Source organism: Ochotona princeps, chromosome 25 (genome assembly GCF_030435755.1).
Source record: "Ochotona princeps isolate mOchPri1 chromosome 25, mOchPri1.hap1, whole genome shotgun sequence".
NCBI lineage: Eukaryota > Metazoa > Chordata > Mammalia > Lagomorpha > Ochotonidae > Ochotona > Ochotona princeps.
In genome coordinates, this window is record NC_080856.1 from 25,902,465 (window position 1) to 25,915,240 (window position 12,776).

Below are 12,776 nucleotides of genomic sequence, written 5' to 3' on the forward strand. Positions count from 1 at the left end.
AGAGGCTAGTGGGATGGTAGGAAGGAGTCAGCCAGAGTCATGACCATCCCCTGCCTCACACCCCAACAGCCCCAGGCGTGAGCCACCCTGTCTGGACGGCCCCCAAATGTGCCCTGGGACACCCTGGGAAGCCCGTGGGACTGAGCCCACGATGCCGGAAGTGCCACGTGAGTGGCTGCAGCAGCTGCGCTTGAACAATGGTGACTGCGTGCAAGAGGGTGCCCTGGCCCGTGCCCTCAGCATTGGCGGTGAGTCTCCCCGTGGACACAGTCTCCCTTGACACTTGCCATCTCTTTGGCAAAGCCCCACCCGGCTGGGCTGCCTCCTGCTGCCCTGTGTGAGTGCCAGGTGGCGCACGTGTCAGTCCTGGGTGAGTGTGAGTGTGAGTGCAGAGTGTGGAGGCCAAAAGCACAGCCCTGCTAAAGCCCAGCCCAGCCCAGGCCAGCCCAGCCCCTGGCGTTGGGTCATGCCTGGCTCCTTGCACCTCCGCAGTGACACTATTCCCCCAGACACAGGTGTTCTGGCCTCACACCATCCTCTCCCTGACACTCTTGGGCTGGTGACAGCCCCTGGTGCCCAAGGCCCTCAGCATTTGCATCCACATCCAGCAACCAGCTGTGGGGCTCGTGTGTCTCTCGCGAGCCGCCTAGCCTCTGCCTTGTGAGACGAGTTGACTGGATTCAGGCAGTCTAGAAGGCTCTTCCAGGTTCTGCCTCAGGGTTCCAATGCCGGCCCTTGGAGCTGGGGCCTGTGTCCCGCAGTATCCATGTACATGCGAGACCTTCAGGTGGTCTGGGTTGCCGAAGAGCCCCCCAAGCTCTGCTCCTGTTCTGCCTCAGCCCAGTGTGTGTGAGCAGGCACAACCCTGCCACATTCCCATGGAATGGCAGTCAGCTGGAATTCAGAGCCTTGTCTCAAGAGGCCAGCTGGGGTTTTGTCTGGTGTTGAGAGTCGGGGTGCAAAGGAGGTCTGAAGGTGGGTCACACGCCTTCAGGGTTTGGGTGATGTGTGTCTGACACTGACTTAGTGGGTTAATGAGGTTCCCCTGGCTCCCGCGGAAAAGGACAGTCCTGACCAGCGTCCTTGGACCTTGCCCTGCTGGCCGTGAGACGGGCCAGAGGCAGGAGCTTGCTCCTTGCTCAGCCAGAGAGGTAGACCCCCGTGTGGGTGATCCCCCTGTGTTTAGCTCCACTCACGGTGCCCTTCCCTGTGTGATGTGATTTGCAGCGTCAGTGCGGGCCTCTGCGGATGAGGAAGACGCCCTAACTGCACCTGAGGATGTGTAAGTCTCCAGACGTTGTGGGCACTCACGTTACAGGGGTCCACGTGCAGTCGTGGGAGAGGGAGAGACAGGATGGGCCCCAGGGTCCCATGGCACCCATGCTGGCTCATGGCCTGTTGTGTCTGAGACCAGCACTGCCACCCATCCCGGGCGTTCCAACTCTGACAGGCCTACACTTTGCTTTAGAGACATTGTCAGGGTTGGTTGTGTGCCCGTGGTGCTTGCAGGCGATTCTTGAGCCCTTATGGGCTCCTCTGAGTCTGTGAGGGGAGGCCTGTCCCTCTCTGCCCTGTGGTGATTTCCCGTGCCTGTGTCAGGATGCTGTGTGGGTGGCATGAGGAGAGTCTTAAGGCAGCAAGCAGGGGCTGGAGAGATGTCCTGGGGCCTGTGCTGGTCAGGGGTGGGGAGCCTGAGAGGTGGGGTGCTCAAGTGGCTCAGCAGGTGCACTTGCTGCAGCCAGGCGTGCGGCCTTGAAGGGACGGACATTTGCTCTGAGGGTTGCCCCGGAGCTGGAGTGAGCCGTGGTGGTGGGGGTGGTGGGGGCCTGGGGAGGGTGGTCCCATTGGTCACCAGAGCCCTTGATTCGCTTGTTAGGCAGGCCTGGCAAGCTTGTGCCCCTCTGCCCTGCTCTCCTTGTGCCTCCTTATCTATGTCTCTGTCTAGCTCCCCGGAGCCTAGCGCAGCTACCCTCTGGCCCCGGAGGGAAATGGCTGCTTGTGCCCTATTGCTCTGGCCACAGAGGCTGGTGCCCACGTGGGATGGTAGGAAGGAGTCAGCCAGAGTCATGACCATCCCCTGCCTCACACCCCAACAGCCCCAGGCGTGAGCCACCCTGTCTGGACGGCCCCCAAATGTGCCCTGGGACACCCTGGGAAGCCCGTGGGACTGAGCCCACGATGCCGGAAGTGCCACGTGAGTGGCTGCAGCAGCTGCGCTTGAACAATGGTGACTGCGTGCAAAAGGGTGCCCTGGCCCATGCCCTCAGCATTGGCGGTGAGTCTCCCCGTGGACACAGTCTCCCTTGACACTTGCCATCTCTTTGGCAAAGGCCCACTCGGCTGGGCTGCCTCCTGCTGCCCTGTGTGAGTGCCAGGTGGCGCACGTGTCAGTCCTGGGTGAGTGTGAGTGTGAGTGCAGAGTGTGGAGGCCAAAAGCACAGCCCTGCTAAAGCCCAGCCCAGCCCAGGCCAGCCCAGCCCCTGGCGTTGGGTCATGCCTGGCTCCTTGCACCTCCGCAGTGACGCTATTCCCCCAGACACAGGTGTTCTGGCCTCACACCATCCTCTCCCTGACACTCTTGGGCTGGTGACAGCCCCTGGTGCCCAAGGCCCTCAGCATTTGCATCCACATCCAGCAACCAGCTGTGGGGCTCGTGTGTCTCTTTGTGAGCTGACTAGCTCTCATTTCTGATATAAACTGACTGGATTCAGCCTGTTTAGAAGGCTCTTCTGTATTCTACCTCGGCGTCCCAATTCCCTGTGTTGGTACTATGACCTCTGTCCTTCAGTATCTATGTACATTGTGACCTTCAGGTGTTCTAGCTTCCCGGAACCCAGACGCTCTGCTCCTGTTCTGCCTCAGGCTAGTGTTTGTGAGCAGGTACAACCCTGCCACATTCCCATGCAATGGCAGACAGCTGGAATTCAGAGCCTTGTTTCAAGTGGCCACTTGGGGTTTTGTCTGGTGTTGAGAGCCGGGGTACAAAACGGACCTGAAGTTGGTTCATACAGTTTCATGCTCTAAGTCATGTATGACTTACACTGACCCTGTGTTCAAATTAGATTCCCTTGACTTCCATGGAAAAAGACAGTGGTGTCCAGTGTACTGTAACCTTGCCCTGCTGGCGATGAGACAGCCAAGAGCCAGGAGCTTGCTCCTTGCTCAGCCAGAGAGGTAGACCCCCCTGTGGGTGATCCCCCTGTGTTTAGCTCCACTCACGGTGCCCTTCCCTGTGTGATGTGATTTGCAGCCTCAATGCGGGCCTCTGCGGATGAGGAAGACACCGTAACTGCACCTGAGGATGTGTAAGTCTCCAGACGTTGTGGGTACTCACTTGCAGGGGTCCACGTGCAGTTGTGGGAGAGGGAGAGACAGGATGGGCCCCAAGTCCCCTTGTATCTATGGTGGTTCATGCCTTCATGTGTCTCTGAGGACAAGACTGCCACCCTCCCAGTCTTCCCAACCCTGGTATGCCTATACTTTGACTTGTAAACATTGTCAGGATTGGTTGTGTCTCCATGGTCCTTGCAGGCGATTCTTGAGCCCTTATGGATTCCTCTGCCTGTTTGAGGTGCGCCCTGTCCCTCTTTCTTTTGATGAGGTGCAGTGTGTGTCATGATCCCCAATGGGTGGTTTCAGGAGAGTAAATCCATAAAACAGTCTGAACATCACCATCGTTTACCAATGCACTTGGCTCAGTTGGCAGCCAAATATGCAAGCCGACTTTTGCCCCTCTCCACTGCTCTCCCTCTGCCTCCATATCTATGTCTCTGTCTAGCTCCCCGGAGCCTAGTGCAGCTACCCTCTGGCCCCGGAGGGAAATGGCTGCTTGTGCCCTATTGCTCTGGCCACAGAGGCTAGTGGGATGGTAGGAAGGAGTCAGCCAGAGTCATGACCATCCCCTGCCTCACACCCCAACAGCCCCAGGCGTGAGCCACCCTGTCTGGACGGCCCCCAAATGTGCCCTGGGACACCCTGGGAAGCCCGTGGGACTGAGCCCACGATGCCGGAAGTGCCACGTGAGTGGCTGCAGCAGCTGCGCTTGAACAATGGTGACTGCGTGCAAGAGGGTGCCCTGGCCCGTGCCCTCAGCATTGGCGGTGAGTCTCCCCGTAGACACAGTCTCCCTTGACACTTGCCATCTCTTTAGCAAAGGCCCACCCGGCTGGGCTGCCTCCTGCTGCCCTGTGTGAGTGCCAGGTGGTGCACGTGTCAGTCCTGGGTGAGTGTGAGTGTGAGTGCAGAGTGTGGAGGCCAAAAGCACAGCCCTGCTAAAGCCCAGCCCAGCCCAGGCCAGCCCAGCCCCTGGCGTTGGGTCATGCCTGGCTCCTTGCACCTCCGCAGTGACGCTATTCCCCCAGACACAGGTGTTCTGACCTCACACCATCCTCTCCCTGGCACTCTTTGGCTGGTGACAACCCCTGGTGCCCAAGGCCCTCAGCATTTGCATCCACATCCAGCAACCAGCTGTGGGGCTCATGTGTCTCTCGCGAGCCGCCTAGCCTCTGCCTTGTGAGACGAGTTGACTGGATTCAGGCAGTCTAGAAGGCTCTTCCAGGTTCTGCCTCAGGGTTCCAATGCCGGCCCTTGGAGCTGGGGCCTGTGTCCCGCAGTATCCATGTACATGCGAGACCTTCAGGTGGTCTGGGTTGCCGAAGAGCCCCCCAAGCTCTGCTCCTGTTCTGCCTCAGCCCAGTGTGTGTGAGCAGGCACAACCCTGCCACATTCCCATGGAATGGCAGTCAGCTGGAATTCAGAGCCTTGTCTCAAGAGGCCAGCTGGGGTTTTGTCTGGTGTTGAGAGTCGGGGTGCAAAGGAGGTCTGAAGGTGGGTCACACGCCTTCAGGGTTTGGGTGATGTGTGTCTGACACTGACTTAGTGCGTTAATGAGGTTCCCCTGGCTCCCGTGGAAAAGGACAGTCCTGACCGGCGTCCTTGGACCTTGCCCTGCTGGTCGTGAGACGGGCCAGAGGCAGGAGCTTGCTCCTTGCTCAGCCAGAGAGGTAGACCCCCGTGTGGGTGATCCCCCTGTGTTTAGCTCCACTCACGGTGCCCTTCCCTGTGTGATGTGATTTGCAGCGTCAGCGCGGGCCTCTGCGGATGAGGAAGACACCCTAACTGCACCTGAGGATGTGTAAGTCTCCAGACGTTGTGGGCACTCACGTTACAGGGGTCCACGTGCAGTCGTGGGAGAGGGAGAGACAGGATGGGCCCCAGGGTCCCATGGCACCCATGCTGGCTCATGGCCTGTTGTGTCTGAGACCAGCACTGCCACCCATCCCGGGCGTTCCAACTCTGACAGGCCTACACTTTGCTTTAGAGACACTGTCAGGGTTGGTTGTGTGCCCGTGGTGCTTGCAGGCGATTCTTGAGCCCTTATGGGCTCCTCTGAGTCTGTGAGGGGAGGCCTGTCCCTCTCTGCCCTGTGGTGATTTCCCATGCCTGTGTCAGGATGCTGTGTGGGTGGCATGAGGAGAGTCTTAAGGCAGCAAGCAGGGGCTGGAGAGATGTCCTGGGGCCTGTGCTGGTCAAGGGTGGGGAGCCTGAGAGGTGGGGTGCTCAAATGGCTCAGCAGGTGCACTTGCTGCAGCCAGGTGTGCGGCCTTGAAGGGACGGACATTTGCTCTGAGGGTTGCCCCGGAGCTGGAGTGAGCCGTGGTGGTGGGGGTGGTGGGGGCCTGGGGAGGGTGGTCCCATTGGTCACCAGAGCCCTTGATTCGCTTGTTAGGCAGGCCTGGCGGCTGGCAGGCAATCTTGTGTCCCTCTGCCCTGCTCTCCCTCTGCCTCCTTATCTATGTCTCTGTCTAGCTCCCCGGAGCCTAGCGCAGCCACCCTCTGGCCCCGGAGGGAAATGGCTGCTTGTGCCCTATTGCTCTGGCCACAGAGGCTGGTGCCCACGTGGGATGGTAGGAAGGAGTCAGCCAGAGTCATGACCATCCCCTGCCTCACACCCCAACAGCCCCAGGCGTGAGCCACCCTGTCTCAGGAACCCAGAGAAGTGCCCACGGACACCCTGGAAATGCCATGGAGCTCCATCAACAAAGGCAGAAGCACAAGTCGGTCTACAGGACCATTTCGAGAAAAACAATGGACGCATGCGCGAGGGTCCCCTGGCCCGGCTCCTCCGTGTATATGGTGAGTCTCTCTTTGGACACAGTGTTCCGTGATACTTTTTGTTTTTTACAACTTACCCCCACAGAGCTATGCCTATGCCCCCTGGGAAAGCCCCAGATGCCACAAATGTCAGTCCTGGGTGAATGTAGAATGTGGAGGCCAAAGCACAGTCATGCTGAGGCTCAGCCCTGCCGCTCGTGCTGGGTCATTCATGCCATGCTCTCCGTACCTCCATTGTGACACTGGTTTCTGCACATTGGACTCTGTGCCTATAGCTCCTAGGCTTTTGCTAAAAGCCAGCACCCATCCCGCTGGACACACACATGTTGTTAGGCTCACGCCAGCCTCTTCCTGACACTCTTGGGCTGGTGACAGCCCCTGGTGCCCAAGGCCCTCAGCATTTGCATCCACATCCAGCAACCAGCTGTGGGGCTCGTGTGTCTCTTTGTGAGCTGACTAGCTCTCATTTCTGATATAAACTGACTGGATTCAGCCAGTCTTGAAGGCTCTTCTGTATTCTACCTCAGCGTCCCAATTCCCTGCGTTGGTACTATGACCTCTGTCCTTCAGTATCTATGTACATTGTGACCTTCAGGTGTTCTAGCTTCCCGGAACCCAGACGCTCTGCTCCTGTTCTGCCTCAGGCTAGTGTTTGTGAGCAGGTACAACCCTGCCACATTCCCATGCAATGGCAGACAGCTGGAATTCAGAGCCTTGTTTCAAGTGGCCACTTGGGGTTTTGTCTGGTGTTGAGAGTCGGGGTACAAAACAGCCCTGAAGTTGGTTCATACAGTTTCATGCTTTAAGTCATGTATGGCTTACACTGACCCTGTGTTCAAATTAGATTCCCTTGACTTCCATGGAAAAAGACAGTGGTGTCCAGTGTACTGTAACCTTGCCCTGCTGGCGATGAGACAGCCAAGAGCCAGGAGCTTGCTCCTTGCTCAGCCAGAGAGGTAGACCCCCCTGTGGGTGATCCCCCTGTGTTTAGCTCCACTCACGGTGCCCTTCCCTGTGTGATGTGATTTGCAGCCTCAATGCGGGCCTCTGCGGATGAGGAAGACACCGTAACTGCACCTGAGGATGTGTAAGTCTCCAGACGTTGTGGATACTCACTTGCAGGGGTCCACGTGCAGTCGTGGGAGAGGGAGAGACAGGATGGGCCCCAGGGTCCCCTGGTGTTTATGGTGGTTCTTGCCTTCATGTGTCTCTGAGGACAAGACTGCCACCCTCCCAGTCTTCCCAACCCTGGTATGCCTATACTTTGACTTGTAAACATTGTCAGGATTGGTTGTGTCTCCATGGTCCTTGCAGGCGATTCTTGAGCCCTTATGGATTCCTCTGCCTGTTTGAGGTGCGCCCTGTCCCTCTTTCTTTTGATGAGGTGCAGTGTGTGTCATGATCCCCAATGGGTGGTTTCAGGAGAGTAAATCCATAAAACAGTCTGAACATCACCATCGTTTACCAATGCACTTGGCTCAGTTGGCAGCCAAATATGCAAGCCGACTTTTGCCCCTCTCCACTGCTCTCCCTCTGCCTCCATATCTATGTCTCTGTCTAGCTCCCCGGAGACTAGCGCAGCCACCCTCTGTCCCCGGAGGGAAATGGCTGCTTGTGCCCTATTGCTCTGGCCACAGAGGCTGGTGCCCACGTGGGATGGTGGGAAGTAGTCAGCCATAGTGCTGTGCCCCATTCATGAACACCGTTTCCTCACACCCCAACAGAGCCTCCCGACAGCCACCCTGGCTGGCATCCCACAAAGTGTTCTCTCACACCCCTTGGAAAGCCCAGGGGACTCAATATATGGAGCCCCAAGCCGATGTCAAAATAGAGGACCATTTCGAGAAAAACAATGGACACATGCGAGAGGGTCCTTTGGCCCGGCTCCTCCGTGTGTATGGTGAGTCTCCCCGTGGACACTGACTCCTGTGACACTTGTTATTTTTCTACAAATGCCCCCAATGGTGCTATACCTATGCCCCCTTGGGTAAGTGTAAGATGCCACAAATATCTGTCCTGTGTGAATGTAAAGTGTGGAGGACAAAGCACAGCCCTGTTAAAGTTCAGGCCAGTCCAGCCCTGCCCAGGCCAGCCCCTGGCGTTGGGTCATGCCTGGCTCCCTGCACCTCCCCTATGACACTATTCCCCCAGACACAGGTATTCTGGCCTCACACCATCCTCTCCCTGACGCTCTTGGGCTGATGACAGCCCCTGGTGCCCAAGGCCCTCAGCATTTGCATCCACATCCAGCAACCAGCTGTGGGGCTCGTGTGTCTCTCGCGAGCCTCCTAGCCTCTCCCTTGTGAGACGAGTTGACTGGATTCAGCCAGTCTAGAAGGCTCTTCCAGGTTCTGCCTCAGGGTTCCAATGCCAGCCCTTGGAGCTGGGGCCTGTGTCCTGCAGTATACATGTATATGCGAGACCTTCAGGTGGTCTAGGTTGCTGAAGAGCCCCCCAAACTCTGCTCCTGTTCTGCCTCAGCCCAGTGTGTGTGAGCAGGCACAACTGCCAGAGTCCAGCTCCGGCCGAGGTTCGGAGCTCGGGAAGGGTGCGTGGATGAGGCATGAAGTAAAAGAAAGGAGACGGTCCACCAGATTCCTTGATCGTAGTGGACTAAGCGAGAAAGCTGTCGGCTTTATTTATACAGAAGCAGTACAAAGTTTTTTCTTAGGGGCATATTGACATAGCTTCAGGGGGACACAATTTACAACTTTTTGAGAAATGATTGAGGAAGGATTCCACATTCCTTGCTTATCTTGGCTTGCCAGTCTTCATCTGCTCTCCTCAGGTCTGGGCTATAACCTAGGTGCCATCTGTGTCAACCAGACCCCTACCTTGAATTACGTATGAGTTAAAAGGACTGGGGCCTTGGTCTATGGGGATCGGGGTTATTGACATTAGTTGGCCGTAGGTCTGTAAGCTCACAGTTTGTTAAAGCAAGGGAAACAACGGCGGAAAGAATTGCAGTTAGCAATGAGCTAAGTTACTCTATTTAAGTTTCAACTCTACAATGGATGAGTGAGTGTTTCCAAAGACAATTCCACAAATTGTTTCAGTATTAGACAAGGCATTATCCATTCCAACGTTGCAACCAAGAGTTTCTCAGTAGACAACACATCTTATGCAGTAATACACTCCTAATACAATTCTTATTCTACAACTTATCTGTCACTAAATGGGAGAAATACATGAAGAGAGAAAAATCATGAAGATCTAAGACAAAAAGTTATGAACATTACATTCCTCTACAACTGCAGGCTCTAAAACTTCATAAGTGATCAAATAATAATCAAAAAATATATCTTTATGATATTAGTGAAATCACCCTGTATTTCCTCTCGCTAAAAATTTTATGAAAACAACTAAAACAGCTACATTTTCTATATTCTAAAGAAATGCAAGGACAGGCTAACCTTTAAGACCACAGTAACCATATTTTTTGCCTTAGCAGGATAGACTTCAGGGTTACAGTAGCTATATTCTTCATCATAGCAGTATGGCCTTTAGGGTCACAGGAACTATATTCTTTGTCATAGCAGAATGACCTTTAGGGTCACAGTAATAGGATAACTTTTAGGGTTCCTCTTATCAAGCCATTCCCCAGAAAGCATGCTAAATATCTGGGCCAGATTTTATGGCAATGGGTAAACAGCACAGACTTAATTATACTCCTGTGTGTAGTTAAAGGCCCACTCACCAGGACATCCTCAGTAACATTAACTTTTTTTTTTCTTTAATATTCATTTATTCATTAATTACATTGCATTACATGACACAATTTCATAGGTACTGGGATTCCCCCCCCCCTTCACCCCAAACCCTTCCCCCATCATGAATTCCTTCACCTTGATGCATAACCACAGCTCAAGTTCCGTCAGTAACATTAACTCTTAAGCTCACATTGGTTGTAAAATCCATCTCACAGGAGCAGACAATGCCTCAATAGATTACAAAATTCTTAGTGGGGTGGTTGAGTGCCCATGCGAAGGGAGTGAAAACTGCGTCAAGGTGGTCAGAGATGAATCCACTTAGCCCTGCTAAGCAGCTGGTAGCTCCCCGGGCCCTGCCAGTCAGGGAGCTGTTCTCTTCACACCTTCGTGTTATTCACACCTACTGCATGGACTCCATCACACAACCCTGCCACATTCCCATGGAATGGCAGTCAGCTGGAATTCAGAGCCTTGTCTCAAGAGGCCAGCTGGGGTTTTGTCTGGTGTTGAGAGTCGGGGTGCAAAGGAGGCCTGAAGGTGGGTCACACGCCTTCAGGGTTTGGGTGATGTGTGTCTGACACTGACCTAGTGCGTTAATGAGGTTCCCCTGGCTCCCGTGGAAAAGGGCAGTCCTGACCAGCGCCCTTGGACCTTGCCCTGCTGGCCGTGAGACGGGCCAGAGGCAGGAGCTTGCTCCTTGCTCAGCCAGAGAGGTAGACCCCTGTGTGGGTGATCCCCCTGTGTTTAGCTCCACTCACGGTGCCCTTCCCTGTGTGATGTGATTTGCAGCGTCAGCGCGGGCCTCTGCGGATGAGGAAGACGCCCTAACTGCACCTGAGGATGTGTAAGTCTCCAGACGTTGTGGGCACTCACGTTACAGGGGTCCACGTGCAGTTGTGGGAGAGGGAGAGACAGGATGGGCCCCAGGGTCCCATGGCACCCATGCTGGCTCATGGCCTGTTGTGTCTGAGACCAGCACTGCCACCCATCCCGGGCGTTCCAACTCTGACAGGCCTACACTTTGCTTTAGAGACATTGTCAGGGTTGGTTGTGTGCCCGTGGTGCTTGCAGGCGATTCTTGAGCCCTTATGGGCTCCTCTGAGTCTGTGAGGGGAGGCCTGTCCCTCTCTGCCCTGTGGTGATTTCCCGTGCCTGTGTCAGGATGCTGTGTGGGTGGCATGAGGAGAGTCTTAAGGCAGCAAGCAGGGGCTGGAGAGATGTCCTGGGGCCTGTGCTGGTCAGGGGTGGGGAGCCTGAGAGGTGGGGTGCTCAAGTGGCTCAGCAGGTGCACTTGCTGCAGCCAGGCGTGCGGCCTTGAAGGGACGGACATTTGCTCTGAGGGTTGCCCCGGAGCTGGAGTGAGCCGTGGTGGTGGGGGTGGTGGGGGCCTGGGGAGGGTGGTCCCATTGGTCACCAGAGCCCTTGATTCGCTTGTTAGGCAGGCCTGGCTGGCAGGCAAGCTTGTGCCCCTCTGCCCTGCTCTCCTTGTGCCTCCATATCTATGTCTCTGTCTAGCTCCCCGGAGCCTAGCGCAGCTACCCTCTGGCCCCGGAGGGAAATGGCTGCTTGTGCCCTATTGCTCTGGCCACAGAGGCTGGTGCCCACGTGGGATGGTAGGAAGGAGTCAGCCAGAGTCATGACCATCCCCTGCCTCACACCCCAACAGCCCCAGGCGTGAGCCACCCTGTCTCAGGAACCCAGAGAAGTGCCCACGGACACCCTGGAAATGCCATGGAGCTCCATCAACAAAGGCAGAAGCACAAGTCGGTCTACAGGACCATTTCGAGAAAAACAATGGACGCATGCGCGAGGGTCCCCTGGCCCGGCTCCTCCGTGTATATGGTGAGTCTCTCTTTGGGCACAGTGTTCCATGATACTTTTTGTTTTTTACAACTTACCCCCACAGAGCTATGCCTATGCCCCCTGGGAAAGCCCCAGATGCCACAAATGTCAGTCCTGGGTGAATGTAGAATGTGGAGGCCAAAGCACAGTCATGCTGAGGCTCAGCCCTGCCGCTCGTGCTGGGTCATTCATGCCATGCTCTCTGTACCTCCATTGTGGCACTGGTTTCTGCACATTGGACTCTGTGCCTATAGCTCCTAGGCTTTTGCTAAAAGCCAGCACCCATCCCGCTGGACACACACATGTTGTTAGGCTCACGCCAGCCTCTCCCTGACATTCTTGGGCTGGTGACAGCCCCTGGTGCCCAAGGCCCTCAGCATTTGCATCCACATCCAGCAACCAGCTGTGGGGCTCGTGTGTCTCTTTGTGAGCTGACTAGCCTCTCCCTTGTGAGACGAGTTGACTGGATTCAGCCAGTCTAGAAGGCTCTTCCAGGTTCTGCCTCAGCGTCCCCATTTCCTGCGTTGGTACTATGACCTCTGTCCTTCAGTCTGTGTACATTGTGACCTTCAGGTGTTCTAGCTTCCCGGAACCCAGACGCTCTGCTCCTGTTCTGCCTCAGGCTAGTGTTTGTGAGCAGGTACAACCCTGCCACATTCCCATGCAATGGCAGACAGCTGGAATTCAGAGCCTTGTTTCAAGTGGCCTATTGGGGTTTTGTCTGGTGTTGAGAGTCAGGGTACAAAACGGACCTGAAGTTGGTTCATACAGTTTCATGCTTTAAGTCATGTATGACTTACACTGACCCTGTGTTCAAATTAGATTCCCTTGACTTCCATGGAAAAAGACAGTGGTGTCCAGTGTACTGTAACCTTGCCCTGCTGGCGATGAGACAGCCAAGAGCCAGGAGCTTGCTCCTTGCTCAGCCAGAGAGGTAGACCCCCCTGTGGGTGATCCCCCTGTGTTTAGCTCCACTCACGGTGCCCTTCCCTGTGTGATGTGATTTGCAGCCTCAATGCGGGCCTCTGCAGATGAGGAAGACACCGTAACTGCACCTGAGGATGTGTAAGTCTCCAGACGTTGTGGGTACTCACTTGCAGGGAGGGGTCC